This window comes from Terrapene carolina, unplaced genomic scaffold (assembly GCF_002925995.2).
Source record: "Terrapene carolina triunguis isolate 2854851 unplaced genomic scaffold, T_m_triunguis-2.0 Scaffold192, whole genome shotgun sequence".
NCBI lineage: Eukaryota > Metazoa > Chordata > Testudines > Emydidae > Terrapene > Terrapene triunguis.
In genome coordinates this window covers 26,804,661-26,821,791 of record NW_020664543.1, presented here as the reverse complement: position 1 = coordinate 26,821,791, position 17,131 = coordinate 26,804,661, and the positions used below count along the sequence as shown (strand labels likewise).

General features: G+C 47.2%; 1 pseudogene; it reads left to right on the top strand.

Annotated features, from left to right (window-relative positions):
• Window positions 1–568: 568 nt before the first annotated feature.
• LOC113407066 overlaps window positions 569–17,131 on the top strand; it is a 106,294-nt pseudogene continuing 89,731 nt past the window's right edge.

Genomic DNA, 17,131 nt, shown 5'->3' with positions numbered 1-17,131 from the left:
ACTCAGTCTCACCTGTAGGAATTCACTCACTGGCTTCTGACCCTTCCCCTCCATCTCACGGATCAGCTCACTGATACAGGAAATCTCCTCAGAGAGTTTGGTGACATTTTCACTTTGCATCTTCACAATCTCCTTGTCCAGATTTTCCAGCTGGGCCAGCAGGAGTTGCTCTTGTTCCTCCAGGAACTGCCTCAGTTGCTGAAATTCAGACACAATTTTCTGCCTCTTGGTTTGTGTCTGTTTCTGTATAAAAATAAGAAAAGGGTTGGTCAGGGACATGAATGGAGCCTGGCATCCTTTCGTGGCGTTCTGGAGTGTACAGGAGGGAGAATTTCTTTGCCATCCCTGCCCTGTGGTTACTAGGGAGAGGATTTTCTCACACCTTCCCATTTGGCCTCAATATTTATTAAAGGGATATTTCCATGTCTGATGTGGTTGGATATTGTATTATAATGGCCTCTGGGAATTCCAAAGCAACAGGAGGCAGAACTTTACACTACACTGACAGAGCTGCAAGGGGAGAAAAAAAATGAATCAAATAATTACACAGGGCAAGAAATGACTGCAGATGCAGCAGACAGTGCTGCACAGGTGACATTCAGTTTGCTTTGGGAGGATTTTTGTGAAAGCTACAAGGGCTAGACATTAACTGATAAACTGAAATGAAACCTTCGATTCTTTACATGGATCTATCCCAGCAATCCATGATCATGGAGAAGTTCACACAAGTCCACCTTCACCAAGGCCAGAGAGGAATCTGACTACTAACTGCAAGTCCTTGCCGGCTAATAACAACAGGCATCAGTATTTGGTCCTGCCATGCGGGCAGGGGACTGGACTCGATGACCTCTCGAGGTCCCTTCCAGTCCTAGAATCTATGAATCTATGAAAAATACTCCTGGCTCTTCCACTCTCCAGCCATTTTAAATCCCAGCAGCTTTTCTTTCTCTTCTCTCAGTGTCTTCAGACGGGCCTGAATTTTTTCCTGAAGAAACAGAAATGATTTGGCTGGTTTATTTTGAGATTAACAGTGCATGTGTCTAGGGGTTGATTTTACACCCAAGCCCCAAGACTCTGTAGATCACTGCCAGTCCTACTAGGTTTATGGCACCAGGGACACCAAAGAAATGAGATCTTATTAATGCAGACTGGGAGTGTGTCATATTCAGACATGTTACCAATTAAGGTTCAATCTTTTCAGGAATTAGAGAGAGACCTCAATTACCCAAGCTTGATTGGTAGGTGTGATGGGATCCCCAAGGTGGAGCCTGGGACTGTGGGACCGCTGTGCCCCCTTAACTCTCTAGTCTTGGATGTGTCTCACAATGCTTTGCTAGTGACAAGCAGCAAACCCCTCCAGGTGCTGACATCACTCAGCACAACAGCATGTGGAGCCCCACCCCCAGCTAGATTGCATGAATGCTCCCAGAGCCACTAATGAATCACACAGAGAAAGGCACCAGCCAAATCCTCCCAGCTCCCAGCACTGCACTTCAGGAATATACCGTCTTCCACTGCTCAAGATGAGCAGTGCAAATGTATTAATTGGTTCACCACTTCATCAATGGAAAATCGATATTCAGCAGCCTTTGCAAACCTGAGCTATTTACCAGACACTTCAGGCAAACTCACTGGTAAAGATAAACAGTAAAACAAGTTTATTGACTACAAAATATAGATTTTAAGTGATTATAAGTGATAGGCAAAAAGTCAGAGTGGTTACCAAACAAAAAGACAATATAAGCAGCATAGCTTAGTGGTTCAGGCCCTGGACTGGCCCTTCAGCGACCTAAGTTCTATTCCTAGTTCTACCACCAATCTGCTGGGGGACCAGGCAGGTCCCCTCTCAATGCTTCCATTTCCGCTCCCACCCTTTCTCTTGTCTAGTTAGACTGCTGAGGGCAGGATTGTCCCTCGCTGTGTTTTGTACAGAGCCCAGCACAAATTGAGGTACTCTCATATGGGCTCTTTGGGGGCTACAGTGATGCAAATAACACTCATAAATATAATAATACAAAGCAGTAACAACAACAGCTTGAAATTTCCAGCCTGAAGGCAACATTCTCACACAGCTTGGACTGCAGCTCCTGTGATTTAAACCTCACTGATCATTAACAGCTTCTGTTCTGTAGAAAGTTCCCTTATTTCACCAGTGGGAGCTGAGTTTGAAAAGGATTCAGCTTTTTGGAAAATTTCCCCCCCATATTAGGCATTTTTAAAGTCTTCATACTGCATAATTTACTTTTAATTTACTTTTTATGTCATGTTTCATACAATGAAGGCTTCACATAGCTCATATTACAAAGGATGAATATAAAAAAAAATGACACAAGCATGTTGGGACAAAATTAGAAAGACCAAGGCACAAAATGAGATTAAACTAGCTAGAGAAATAAACAGTAACAATAAAACGTTCTACAAATACTTTAGAAGCAAGATGAAGACCAAGGACAGGGTAGGCCAATGACTCAAGGAGAGGGCAAAGACAGTAACAGAAAATGTGGAAATAGCAGAAGTGCTAAATGACTTTCTGTTTCAGTTTTCACCAAAAAACTTGGTAGCAACTGGACATCTAACATAATGAAAAACCAGTGAAAATAAGGTAGAATCTGCAGCTAAAATAGGGAAAGAACAAGTTAAAAATTACTAAGGCTATGTCTACACTACGAACCATGTAGCAGTACAGCTGTGCCACTTAAAGGTCTCCTGTGTAGCCTGTCTTTGCCTCCAAAAGAGAACACTCTTGCCGGCATAATTAAACCACCCATAACAAGTGGCATTAGCTATGTCTGCAGGACAGCCTCCCCTGCCAACATAGCGCTGTCCACACCAGCACTTTTGCCAGTGAAACTTACGTCGGTCAGGGGTGTGTTTTTTCACACCCTGACTGACAAAAATTTTACTGACAAAAGTGGTAGTATAGACAAAGCATAAGATGAGTTAGATGTCTTCAAGTCAACAGGGCCTGATGAAATATGTTCTAGAATATTCAAGGACTGAGGAAATATCTGAGACATTAGTGATTATCTTTGAAAACTCATGGAAGATGGGAGAGTTTCCAGAGGACAGGAAGAGAGCAAATATAGTGCCAATCTATAAAAGCGGGAATAAGGACAACCTGGGGAATTACATAGGAGTCAGTTAAACTTCAGTACCAGAAAGATAAAGGGGCAAATAGTCAGTCAATTTGAAAACACCTAGACGATAATAAGGGTGATAAGTAACAGTGAGTCAACATAGATTTATCATCAACAAATCATGTCAAACCAACCTAATAACTTTCTTTAAGAGGGTAACAAGCCTTGTGGAAGGGGGAAGTGGTAGATGTGGTATATCTTGATTTTAGTAAGATTTTTTGATACTGTCTCACATGATCCTCTCATAAACAAACTAGGGAAATATAGCCTAGATTGAGCAACTATAAGACTAGTACATAACTGGTTGGAAAACCATTCCTAGAGAGTATTTACCAGTGTTTCACAGTAAAGCCTGGAAGGGCATATTGAGGGGATTGGTCCAGGGTCTGGTTCTGTTCAATAACTTCATAAATTATTTAGATCAGTGGTTCTCTAAGTGTGTGGCATGCCACTCTATGGGGGCACAGAGGAACATTTGTGGGGGCAAGCAGTCCTGCTCCACCTCCAGGCCCAGCTTCACCCTCACTCCCTCTTCACCCTCAGACCAGCTCCAACTTCAGCCACAGCTTCACTCCACCCCCAGCCCAGCTCTGTCCTCATTCCCTCTCCACCCTGTTGGGATGGTGCCAAATTGGTGTGGCCATACTGAATGAATGGTGAGAGCATAAATTGACATGACATAAACATGGATGAATGGCAGCAGAGAATCCTGGGAGCAGGTTCCCTTTAAGCAGAAGCAAATTTGATAAAGAACTGGAAAAGTCTGTGTGTCCGATCGATACTGAACCTATTGGTCGACAAATATGGGCCCATGCAAAAGTAAATATCACATGTATAAAGTTCAAGCATGGAGCACAGGTTGGTCTGGTTATAGTGACCTTACAGCAGGAAGGTCACACAGAGAGATAGAGTGAATGATTGACGAGTGAGAAAATGTGGGATGATCTTTGTTGGGTACCCCCCCCCCCCCCAGCCCCTTCTAAAATACTTATCAGGTAAAAATGAGTAACCACATGCCCACTGGGCATGCTTTTAAGACATGTGACTCCTTGAGAAAAAAGAGTATAAGAATCAAGCAAAGTAAATTACTGTGCTTGGGATGCCTCAACTGACACTTGAAGAAGCAACGCTGCTAGACAGAGTAGCCAAAACTCTGCTCTGTGAGATTGAGTAGGACTGTGAACCAAGGCCTTGCCTCGAGGGAAGCTGAGACAGACCAGAGGGCTGAGAAGAACAGACAACGAGAGAAGAAACCATTTATAAAATTGGTAACCACCTTCTCTGTTTGCCAAGCAGGAACTGCGTGAGGCTAGTGCAGGGCCTGTTTGTGTACGTTTGTGAACGAGAGAATCGTTAATGGGAATGTATAGCTCTTAATGTATAGCTCTTAATGTCTAACATAGGAGTTATGTGCTTGATATAACCCTTTACCACTTGTATAATTCCTTCTCAATAAACTGCTGTGTATTGAAGATAATTACTGTGGACCTTTTTCACTGATATGGCAGTAATGCACTCCACCGGGAGCCAGTAAAGGTCCATTTCAGGGGTAGTAGTGCCTCCTGGTGTCAACACACCCCAAGACCAGCTCCACTTCTAGCCTCAGCTCCTTCCACATCCCCATTTCCACCTTCAGCCCAAGATCCACTGCTGAGGAAGTGTGGCACTGAGCCAAGAAGGGGTTAAGCACTAGCAGACTAACTAATCCAGATTCAACTGTTAGAGACATATTAGGAGATAATGATTGTATATTTGTGTGCGTTTGCATATATATTGTTAGAGGTTAACAATGTAACCAAACTGTTCCTGTCTGGCACTGTATTCTGTTAATTCAGAGATCAAAAGGAGATGTTAACATTTAGATGAACAATGAATGTAGTAATAGCATTGTCTTTATTTCTCTTTGAAGTATGTAGCAAACTACCTGTAAATGGCGGGAGATGGGCAGTTGCCTTATGCTAATCCATGAAGCTAATTACAGGTGGTGCTTAGTAAATAGGAGGTCTACTTCAAAGCCACAATGCATCACCCAAGGAATGCCTGCTGTCAAGAGGCTGCCAGAGAACTATACAAAGAACTCTTGGGCCCTGATCCTGTTATCTCAGATCTGCTTAAGCTTCATCAGGGGACGTTTGAGTTGCAAGACTGAGGTCTACAGTCTAGATCACCTTGATATTGGACATTGGACTATAACCTATGGAACTAATTCTGAAAGAACATTTGGCAACTCTAAAGCTCACCATTTCTACTATGAACTGACCTAAGAACTTTACTCAAGTCTGTATATATAATTATCTTTTAACCTATACTCTCTCTGGATCCGGGGAACTACAGGCCAGTCAGCCTCACCTCAGTCCCTGGAAAAATCATGGAGCAGGTCCTCAAGGAATCAATTATGAAACACTTAGAGGAGAGGAAAGTGATCAGGAACAGTCAGCATGGATTCACCAAGGGCAAGTCATACCTGACTAACCTAATTGCCTTCTATGATGAGATAACTGGCTCTGTGGATGAGGGGAAAGCAGTGGATGTGTTATTCTTTGACTTTAGCAAAGCTTTTGATATGGTCTCCCACAGTATTCTTGCCGCCAAGTTAAAGAAGTATGGGCTGGATGAATGGACTGTAAGGTGGATAGAAAGCTGGCTAGATCGTCAGGCTCAACGGGTAGTGATCAATGACTCATGTCTAGTTGGCAGCCGATTTCAAGCGGAGTGCCCCAAGGGTCGGTCCTGGGGCCGGTTTTGTTTAATATCTTTAATGATCTGGAGGATGGTGTGGACTGCACTCTCAGCAAGTTTGCAGATGACACTAAACTGGGAGGCATGGTAGATACACTAGAGGGTAGGGATCGGATACAGAGGGACCTAGACAAATTAGAGGATTGGGCCAAAAAAACCCTGATGAGGTTCAACAAGGACAAGTGCAGAGTCCTGCCACTTAGGACGGAAGAATCCCATGCACTACTACAGACTAGGGACCGAATGGCTGGGTAGCAGTTCTGCAGAAAAGAACCTGGGGTCACAGTGGACGAGAAGCTGGATATGAGTCAACAGTGTGCTCTTGTTGCCAAGAAGGCTAACGGCATTTTGGGCTGTATAAGTAGGGGCATTGCCAGCAGATCGAGGAACGTGATTGTTCCCCTTTATTCAACATTGGTGAGGCCTCATCTGGAATACTGTGTCCAGTTTTGGGCCCCACACTACAAGAAGGATGTGGAAAAATTGGAAAGAGTCCAGCGGAGGGCAACAAAAATGATTAGGGGTCTGGAGCACATGACTTATGAGGAGAGGCTGAGGGAACTGGGATTGTTTAGTCTCCAGAAGAGAAGAATGAGGGGGGATTTGATAGCTGCTTTCAACTACCTGAGGGGGGGGTTCCAAAGAGGATGGAGCTCGGCTGTTCTCAGTGGTGGCAGATGACAGAACAAGGAGCAATGGTCTCAAGTTGCAGTGGGGGAGGTCTAGGTTGGATATTAGGAAAAACTTTTTCACTAGGACGGTGGTGAAGCACTGGAATGCGTTACCTAGGGAGGTGGTGGAGTCTCCTTCTTTGGAGGTTTTTAAGGCCCGGCTTGACAAAGCCCTGGCTGGGATGATTTAGTTGGGAATTGGTCCTGCTTTGAGCAGGGGGTTGGACTAGATGACCTCCTGAGGTCCCTTCCAACCCTGATATTCTATGATTCTATGATTCTAGTTTTTTAATACATTTTAGTTTAGTTAATAAGACTTGGCTGTAAGCGTGTATTTGGGTAAGATCTGAAATATTCATTGACCTGGTGGGTAATGTGTCCAATCCTTTGGGACTGGTATAACTTTTTATATGATGAACAAGATTTTCAGTAATCCTCATCATATTTGACTTGGCTATCTGGGTGAGAGCCCAAGGCTGGATTCTTTAAGGTAACTGTGTTTTTGGCTTCTGGGTAACCAGTAAGGTATTGTAGAAGCTGTTTTGTTGCTGGCTTGGTGAATCTAATTATTAGGATAACCATCCATTTTGGGGATCCTCCTGCTCCATTCTTTGCAGTTCGCCTGATTGAGCCATCTCAGTTTGTCCCGCCCCTCATAGGACACCAATCACAGGAAGCCTTGACCATTCCGTAATGGGGGCGGGGTGCATACAGATTCTGTTACTGGTAAGGGGGGACTGGAAAAATTTGAGCACCACTGATTTAGATAATGGCATAGACAGTTTGTGGGGATTGCAAGTGCTTTGGAGGATAGAATTAAAATTCCAAAATTCAAAATGATCTGGAAAAACTGGAGAAATGATTTGGGTAGTTAAGCACTGGAACAAATTGCCAGGGGAGGTTTTGGAATCTCCATCATTGGAGGTTTTTAAGAACATGTTAGACAAACACCTGTCAGGAACGGTCTAGTTTTTACTTAGTCCTGCCTTAAGTGCAGGGGACTGGACTACTGCAAGGGGCCTCCACAGTGCCGTGACCTTTGAAGGCTGCTTCCAGTCCTACACTTCGATGATTCTATGATGCAGTTACACCAATAGCTGTGATAGGCAACTTGCAATGAAATTAATCTGTAATTAAAGTCCAAAGTTATTACTTGACAGCAATTCCTTACCTCGTACTGCTAGGTAGACTGCTCTGTACGAACCACAATGTGAGCTTGGGGAGCCCAGGAGAGATGGCAAACCACACAGATAGAAGTTTGAGCCTCTTTCCAGAACAGTTTGAGAGGCTGCTGTGATCCCCACTCACCCTCTCCCGTCCTGATCCCTTTTCTTCCTGTAAAATAGCTGATTGGTTGTTTTGATATATGTTACCAGCTGCCTGTTTGGCCTGAGGTTTCCCTGTTGCACAGTTTCTCTGTAGTGAGGGCAGAAGATGTTGTATGTTATTCCTCCCAGCACTGGCTGATGCAGGCTCGGCAGAAATTGTGCCCACACTGCAGAGTGACAGGTTCTCTGAAGTACTCCAGACAGATTTAGCTTCATCCTGGAGACTTTCCACATGGTTCTCTAGCCATGCTTCCTCTGGGCAGTATAACAGGGTAAGGTTCACTATCATGAGCTCAGAAACATGCCCCATCTGCACCAACTTGATGTTTCCCTTCCTGAAACTGACTCTTCTCAGCTGGAATGATCCCACTGGTAACATTACACTGTTGAGGCTTTTATGTGGGGTGACCATACATCCCCTTTTGACCAGGACGGTCCCTTTTTTGCCCTGTCCCGGAGGTCCTGACTTTTTTTAAAAAAAGGAGGCATTTGTCCTGTTTGCTCTTGGTGACTTGATCAGTCGGCAAGAGCAAATGGCACAAATGCCCACTTTTGTCCAAAAAGTGAGATGTGCTGCAGAGCAACATGCCGGGGGTGGGGAAGCGGAGATGCCAGCCCCTGCAGGGGGGGGAAGCAGAGCTGGGGGAGGCAGTGTTCCAGCATGGCGGGGGGAGAAGCAGGGTTCCAGCAACAGGCAATGGCCTCCTGAGGGGGGCCCCACATGGTTCCAGTGACTGGCAACAGCCTCATGTGGGGCAGGGGGCTCAGGTGAGTGGCTGGGGGTGTCACGTTTTCTCTTTGGGAAACATGGTCACCCTACTTTTGTGAAATATGTATCACTAGGGCTTTGATCCTGCAATCAGCCCATTGTGTTCGATCATGGAGCTACATGGGGGCATCAGCATCACCTGTGACGATGAGCTTGCAGGAGCAGGGTCTGTGTGTCTCAGGAGTGATATTCAATTCACAGGCTAAAAATGTGGCGAAGCTGGAATCAGTGTTTGAAAGGCCTTATTCTGATTTACACTAAGGCTGCTCTGGCAATGGAAAGGGCTCTTGATGCTAGCTGTCTCTCCCAATAATTGACGTGACTGTTAACACCTCAGCTCCTGCAAGTATGTGATTAGGAGAGTTTCAACCATAGGCACTGACTTCTCATTTAGCTGGTGGTTGCCCCACACCAGCTCTTCCCCCTCCCCTGAGGCCTGTCCCGAGGCCCCTCTCCCACTCTGCTCCCTCCCCCGAGCGCCTCCCGCCAGTCACTTGCTATTTTCTGCCCCATCCTGACTTAAGGTTAGTGAGGAGGGGAAGAGGCAGAGAGGAGCAAGTGGAGGGGCAGCCCCACTCAACAGCTGATGGGTGGGGCAGCCCCAGGGCCACCACAGCAGCAGCCCTGGCCAGCCCCCTGGGTGCTGAGCAGCCCCTATTTTTTCGCCGTGGGTGCTTGAGACCCTGAGACCTATGGTCTCAACTTTCATTTTCTAAAACAAGGAAGTTCCTCAGTCTTCTGGCTGCAAAGAAAAACCAGAAAAACGTGACCCAAGTGCATCCAAAAGGCTTAGAACCTGAAAGGCAAATGAAAAGAGCCCAACATTTAGTATTTTGATTATTATTATTGAATCTCATCACCTGGGAGAGATCAGACTCATGATTCTTGAACACTTTAGTTTGGCAATACCATGACACTGAGTATTCAGCTTTTAACTCTGTTAGTTAGCCCAAAGGAAGACCATCATTATCTAAACAGAACATTCACTAGAAAGGGAAGTAGGGAGAAGAAGGTATGGGAATGAGGATGGAGCTGTGAGGCCCCAAACAGCAAATGGACCTAGCCCCCATGAATTGGGGGAGAAGTAAAAGGATAAGGGATCTATATTTTTAAAGGTCATTAGAGCCTTAGCTGGAGAAGACTGGCCTGAAAACATAAACTGATCGATGCCAATGCAATACTGCCAGCACCAAGGCCCAGATCCAAAATGGGACTTGGGCATTGCTGTACTGTGAGTTCTGGTGCCTAGAAAAATCACTGGAACAACACTGTGATCCACAAAGCCGGAGACACCTAGGGTCCCTATACAATGCATGGGGAGAGACAGGAGCCTCAGAACGTGATCCATGAAAGACAAGTTAGGCGGGGAGCTATCGGGCATGAAGATAAACGTTTGTGTCCTAAAACCTACCCCTCTCAAGGTGTTTGGCACCTAAGTCTGGGCTGCAGGGAAGTGTTTGACTCTGCTAGAGACCCACAACTGGGAACCCTCCCCTTGGAGTCCAGCAGGTTAGGCACCTAAGCTGTGTTTTTCAGGAAATGCAGGAGGAGGAGGGAGAGGTGCTGCCACCTCCCTTAACATAATGGAGTGCCAGCTCTGTGATAGTTAAGATTAAGGCAGTTTTCTGTTTAAAGCTGGACTCTTCTAAGTGCTGTAAAATCCACATGGTTACTCAGATTGCCTGGAGATTTGCTATGCATTATGGGGATGTGATGCTCCATCAGTAATCCAAGTTTGGGATCATATGTCCTAGGGGTTCCTGAGGATAGGGCCCCCCATATCTTCTCCAAAGGTTGCCGTGGTTTGGAACTGTATATTTGTCCAGAGCTGAGGATCAAACCATAGTTCTGACCCTGGCACAATGGTCTCTTTTTCTTGAGGGTTGCCCTTGGAGAGTGCATGGCACCCACTAGCCCTGTGGGGGAGCAAAATTCAGAATGTGATTAGCAAAAGAGTTCGGTTGTACTGTTAGGTTCTTGACTAAGGGTCAGGCACCAAGGAACAACACTGAGTAGGTGCAGAGAGGCAGACAGAGAGAGGGAGGGTTAGGGAGTGGAAAGCTAGCTTGTTTGCAGCAAATCATGGACTTGAGAGGCTCAAGGGAGCAATTTTTCAGCCATTGAACCTGAGTAATACACAGGCAGCATGAGTTCAAATGCAGCCCTACACAGAAATCATAATTTATTGCAGAAAGGTGATAGTGGTACACTCTGCCTCTGTCAAAGGGGTATTTTTTATTTTCAGGAAAATGCAATCTGAGCACAGCAGAAAATTTGTGTATCGTGCTGTCGCACTCTGTACCTCAAAGCAGCACCCTAGAATCCCCATATTGACCCCATCATATAATTATGATATATTTCATACAATGCATGCCATATAGGATATCATATGAAAGATTGTGATATGCTGAAACCCCTTGTTCTGTCCAAATATGTATATTGCTAGTGTGTATGAAGTTATGAGATTTTGCTGTATGGTTGTTACTGAAATATGTTGTAAGATTGAGAGTCTCTAATGCAATTTCTCCAGTGACAATGACAAATAAGGTGACCAACACCCGGGCGGGCACTGAATGATCATCACCAGACATTGACCAGCAGGGGAATAGTAAACAGAGGATTTACAACTCCATGACTCAGTCACACAAGCATCACACAGTGGGAGATTACTCAACTCCGTGGCTCAGCAAAGCCCACCAGGACATGTCTGGGCTAGTATTTTCCAGGCACATGAACTAAGAGAATAAAATAAGGGACAGTGGCATCATGCCTGGGTCTTTCTCCTCCCTCACCTATGCAGGAAGCAACAAGAATGCTGGGAATACAAAGACTTCAACTGAAGAGACTGGCCCTAGGCCTAAAAAGGTAAGCCAGTGTATTAAGAATGGTAACATCCAGTGGGGTGAGAAAACTGCTTGATCTAAATAGTGCCTAGTGTAATAAAGTTTAAGATTTAGACTGTGTGCTTATCTTTTATTTCCTTTAGTAACTATCTCTGACCTTTTGTGCTTACCACTTATAATCTATCTTTCTGTAGTTAATAAATATGTTTTATATTTCACCTAAAACAGTGTGTTTTGGTTGATGTGGTTGGAAAATCTCAGCTCAGGTTACAAGGGCTAGTGTGTGTCCTCTCCACATCGAGGGAGAGACGGACTGGGTAATAAATTTATACTGGTCAGGCTTCTGACCAGGGCAAGGTGGTACAGCTGTGGGTTGCAAGGCTGGGGATCTGGGAGGAATTGGCTGGTGCCTCTCTCTGTGTGATTCGTGACTGGCTCTGGGAGCATTCATGCAATCTAGCTAGGTTTGGGGCTCCACATGCTGTTCTACTGAGTGATAACAGCACCTGGAGGGATTTGCTGCTTGACACTAGCAAAGCATTATGAGAGACAGCCCACATTGTAGATTTAAGGGGGCACAGCAGTACCACAGTTCTAGATTGTACATCTTGGATCCTGTCACGTGTATTTTCCAGTAGGGAGCTGGGCCCACAGCCTTCCTACCTGCCTGCTGCACACACAGAGTGCACACTGGGGAGAGGTGCATGAGGACCCCAGAACAGTAGATCTTGGAGGGAACATCCCATTCAGTTCCATTGGGCAGTTCCCTCCTCTCAGGCCTGGTCTACACTACGAGTTTAGGTCGACTTTAGCCGCGTTAAATCGACTTAAGCCTGGACACGTTTACACTACGAAGCCCTTTCTGTCGACTTAAAGGGCCCTTTAAACCGGTTTCCTAACACCACCTCGACAAGGGGATTAGCGATAAAATCGGCCTTAGGGGGTCGGAATTGGGTTAGTGTGGACGGAATTCGACATTACTGGCCTCCGGGAGCTATCCCACAGTGCTTCATTGTGACCGCTCTGGACAGCACTCTCATCTCAGATGCACTGGCCAGGTAGACAGGAAAAGCTCCGCGAACGTTTGAATTTCATTTCCTGTTTGCTCAGCGTGGAGAGCACAGGTGACCATGCAGAGCCCATCAGCACAGGTAACCATGATGGAGTCCCAGTCCCAGTCCCAGGATCGCAGAAGAGCTCCAGCCTGGACCGAACGGGAGGTACAGGATCTGATCGCCATCTGGGGAGATGAAGCAGTGCTCGCCGAACTCCGAAACAGTAAAAGAAACGGCAAAACATTAGAAAAGATCTCCAAGGCCATGAAGGACAGAGGCCATAACAGGGACGCGCGGCAGTGCCGCGTGAAAATTAAGGAGCTAAGGCAAGCCTACCACAAAGTCAGAGACGCAAACGGAAGGTCCGGGGCAGAGCCGCAAACATGCCGCTACTACGCGGAGCTGCATGCCATTCTAGGGCGTGCAGCCACCACTAGCCCAAGCGTGTTCTATGAGTCCCTCTCTGCAAACGGGGAAGCGGGTTCGGCGGACGAGGAAGATGAGGATGGAGAGAACATAGATAGCTCACAGCAGCAAGGAAGCGGAGAAACCAGTTACCCCAACAGCCAGGATATGTTTGTCACCCTGGACCTGGAAACAGTAACCCCCGAACTGACCCAAGACCCTGAGGGCACACAGGGGACCTCTGGTGAGTGTACATTTGCAAAAATTACACATGGTTTAAAAACAAGCGTGTTTAATGATTAATGATTAATTTGCCCTGGCAATCGCGGCCAGTACAGCTACTGGAAAAGTCTGTTAACGTGTATGGGGATGGAGCGGAAATCCTCCAGGGACATCTCCAGAAAGCTCTCCTTCATGTACTCCCAAAGCCTTTGCAAAAGGTTTCTGGGGAGGGCTGCCTTATCCTGTCCGCCATGGTAGGACACTTTACCACGCCAGGCCAGTAGCACGTAGTCTGGAATCATTGCATAACAATGCATGGCAGTGTATGGTCCCGGTGTTTGCTGGCATGCAGACAACATCCATTCCTTATCTCTCTTTGTTATCATCAGGAGAGTGATATCATTCATGGTCACCTGGTTGAAATGGGGTGATTTTAGTAAGGGGACATTCAGAGGTGCCTGTTCCTGCCTGGCTGAACAGAAGTATTCCCCGCTGTTAGCCACGCGGTGGGGGGGGAGGGGTGAAGGGATAATCCCAGAGAATTGGGTGTGTGTGTGGGGGGGGGTAGTTGGGTTTGTGCTGCTTGTTAACCCGGAAACCCCAGCCCCTCCTTTTACATTGCAAACCCATTTTAAATGGCCAACCCAACGGGTCCTTGGTATGGGAAATGAGGGCGCTACTGTTTGAAACCATTCCCACATGTTATGAAGGTTAAAAATGCCAAAAGACTGTGGCTTACCATGGCTGCCTGCAAGCCGAATTCTATTGCCTGGCACCGTGTGAGTGATCTCTCACACCAAACCGGCAGGCCCTCAATATAAGAGGAAAAATGCGACCTTGTAACGAAAGCACATGTGCTGTGTAATGTGAACAGCAAAATTTAACGTGAAAGAGTGTACCCATTGTTCTCTAAAACGTGTCTTTTTTAACCACCTCTCCCTTCTCCTCCACCAGCTGCAAATGTTTCTCCTTCGCAGAGGCTAGCGAAGATTAGAAGGAGAAAACGGCGGACTTGGGATGATATGTTCACGGAGCTCCAGATGTCCTCCCACGCTGAAAGAGCACAGCAGAATGTGTGGAGGCAGTCAATGTCAGACTACAGAAAAGCACAATATGAACGAGAGGAGAGGTGGCAGGCTGAATCGCGGGATGAACAGAGCAAGTGGCGGGCTGAAGAGGATAGGTGGCGTCAGCATGCAGACAGAAGGCAAGAGTCGATGCTCCGGCTGCTGGAGCATCAAACTGATATGCTCCAGCGTATGGTTGAACTGCAGGAAAGGCAGCAGGAGCAGAGACCACCACTATAGCCCCTGTGTAACCAACAGCCCTCCTCCCCAAGTCCCATTGCCTCCTCACCCAGACGCCCAAGAACACGGTGGGGGGGCCTCCGGCCACCCAGTCACTCCACCCCAGATGATTGCCTGAGCATTGGAAGGCTGGCCTTCAATAAGTGTTAAAGTTTTAAACTGCAGTGTGTCCTTTTCCTTCCCTCCTCCCCAACCCCTCTTGGGCTACCTTGGCAATTATCCCCCTAGTTGTGTGATGAATTAATAAAGAATGCATGAATGTGAAGTAACAATGACTTTATTGCCTCTGCAAGCGGTGCTTGAGGGGGGGAGGGGAGGGTGGGGTGGTTGGTTTACAGGGAAGTAGAGTGAACCGGGTGAGGGGGGGGCGGAGGGTTCATCAAGGAGAAACAAACAGAAGTTTCACACCGTAGCCTGGCCAGTCACAAAACTCATTTTCAAAGCTTCTCTGATGCGCACCACACCCTGCTGTACTCTTCTAACCGCCCTGGTGTCTGGCTGTGCGTAATCAGCGGCCAGGCAATTTGCCTCAACCTCCCACCCCGCCATAAATGTCTCCCCCTTACTCTCACAGATACTGTGGAGCGCACAGCAAGCAGCAATAACAATGGGAATATTCTTTTCGTTGAGGTCTGAGCGACTCAGTAAGCTGCACCAGCGCGCTTTTAAACGTCCAAATGCACATTCCACCACCATTCGGCACTTGCTCAGCCTGTAGTTGAACAGGTCCTGACTACTGTCCAGGCTGCCTGTGTATGGCTTCATGAGCCATGGCATTAAGGGGTAGGCTGGGTCCCCAAGGATCACGATAGGCATTTCAACATCCCCAACGGTTATTTTCTGGTCCGGGAAGAAAGTCCCTTCCTCCAGCTTTCGAAACAGACCAGAGTGCCTGAAGACGTGAGCATCATGTACCTTTCCCGGCCATCCCGCGTTGATGTTGGTGAAACGTCCCTTGTGATCCACCAGGGCTTGCAGCAGCATTGAAAAGTACCCCTTGCGGTTTATGTACTCGGTGGCTTGGTGCTCCGGTGACAAGATAGGGATATGGGTTCCGTCTATCACCCCACCACAGTTTGGGAATCCCATTGCAGCAAAGCCATCCACTATGGCCTGCACGTTTCCCAGAGTCACTACCCTTGATATCAGCAAGTCTTTGATTGCCCTGGCAACTTGGATCACAGCAGCCCCCACAGTAGATTTGCCCACTCCAAATTGATTCCCAACTGACCGGTAGCTGTCTGGCGTTGCAAGCTTCCACAGGGCTATCGCCACTCGCTTCTCAACTGTGAAGGCTGCTCTCATCCTGGTATTCTGGCGCTTCAGGGCAGGGGAAAGCAAATCACAAAGTTCCATGAAAGTGCCCTTACGCATGCGAAAGTTTCGCAGCCACTGGGAATCGTCCCAGACCTGCAACACGATGCAGTCCCACCAGTCTGTGCTTGTTTCCCGGGCCCAGAATCGGGGTTCCATGGCATGAACCTGCCCCAATAACACCATGATTTGCACATTGCTGGGGCCCGTACCTTGTGTGAGGGCTATGTCCATGTCAATTTCCTCATCACTCTCGTCGCCGCGCTGCAATCGCCTCATCGGCTGGTCCTGGTTTTGCTTTGGCATGTCCTGGCTCTGCATATACTCCAGGACAATGCGCGTGGCGTTCATAGTGCTCATAATTGCTGCGGTGATCTGAGCGGGCTCCATGATCCCAGTGCTATGGCATCTGGTCTGAAAAAAGGCGCGAAACTGACGGAGGGAGGGAGGGGTGACTGACGACATGGCGTACAGGTACAGGGAATTAAAATCAACAAAGGTGGCTGTGCATCAGGGAGAAACACAAACAACTGTCACACAGAATGCCAAAGATTGAACTCAAAACCCTGGGTTTAGCAGGCCGTTGATTTCATGGAGGGAGAGGGAAGCAAATGAATACAGAACAAATCTGGTCCATCTATTTTTTACATCTTAAGGTGGCAGCAGACGGTGCAGCATGACTGATAGCCCTCGGCATCTTCTGGGTGCTTGGCAGAAGATACTGTACTACGACTGCTAGCCATCATCGTCAAGATGGTTCAATAGGACTGCCGGCAAGACTGAGTCTCCAGGAGACAAAGCATGTCTGCCCAGGTGCCTATGATTGAACTGGAGTACGACGATGACGGACACCAGTCGTAATACACCATCTACTGCCAAAAGGCAATTAGCTGCTGCTGTGTAGCAATGCAGTACCACGTCTGCCGGCACCCAGATGACATATGATGACGGTGAGCTGAGCTGAGCTGAGCGGGCTCCATCCTTGCCGTGGTATGTTGTCTGCACAGGTAACCCAGGTAAAAAGGCACGAATCGATTGTCTGCCGTTGCTCTGACGGAGGGGGAGGGGCCTGACGGCATGTACCCAGAACCCCCCACGACACTGTTTTGCATCATCAGACATTGGGATCTCAACCCAGAATTCCAATGGGCGGCGGAGACTGCGGGAACTGTGGGATAGCTACCCACAGTGCAACGCTCCGGAAGTCGACGCTAGCCTCGGTACTGTGGACGTGGTCCGCCGGCTTCATGCACTTAGAGCATTTTATGTGGGGACACACACAATCGACTGTATAAAACCGATATCTATAAAACCGGCTTCTATAAATTCGACCTAATTTCG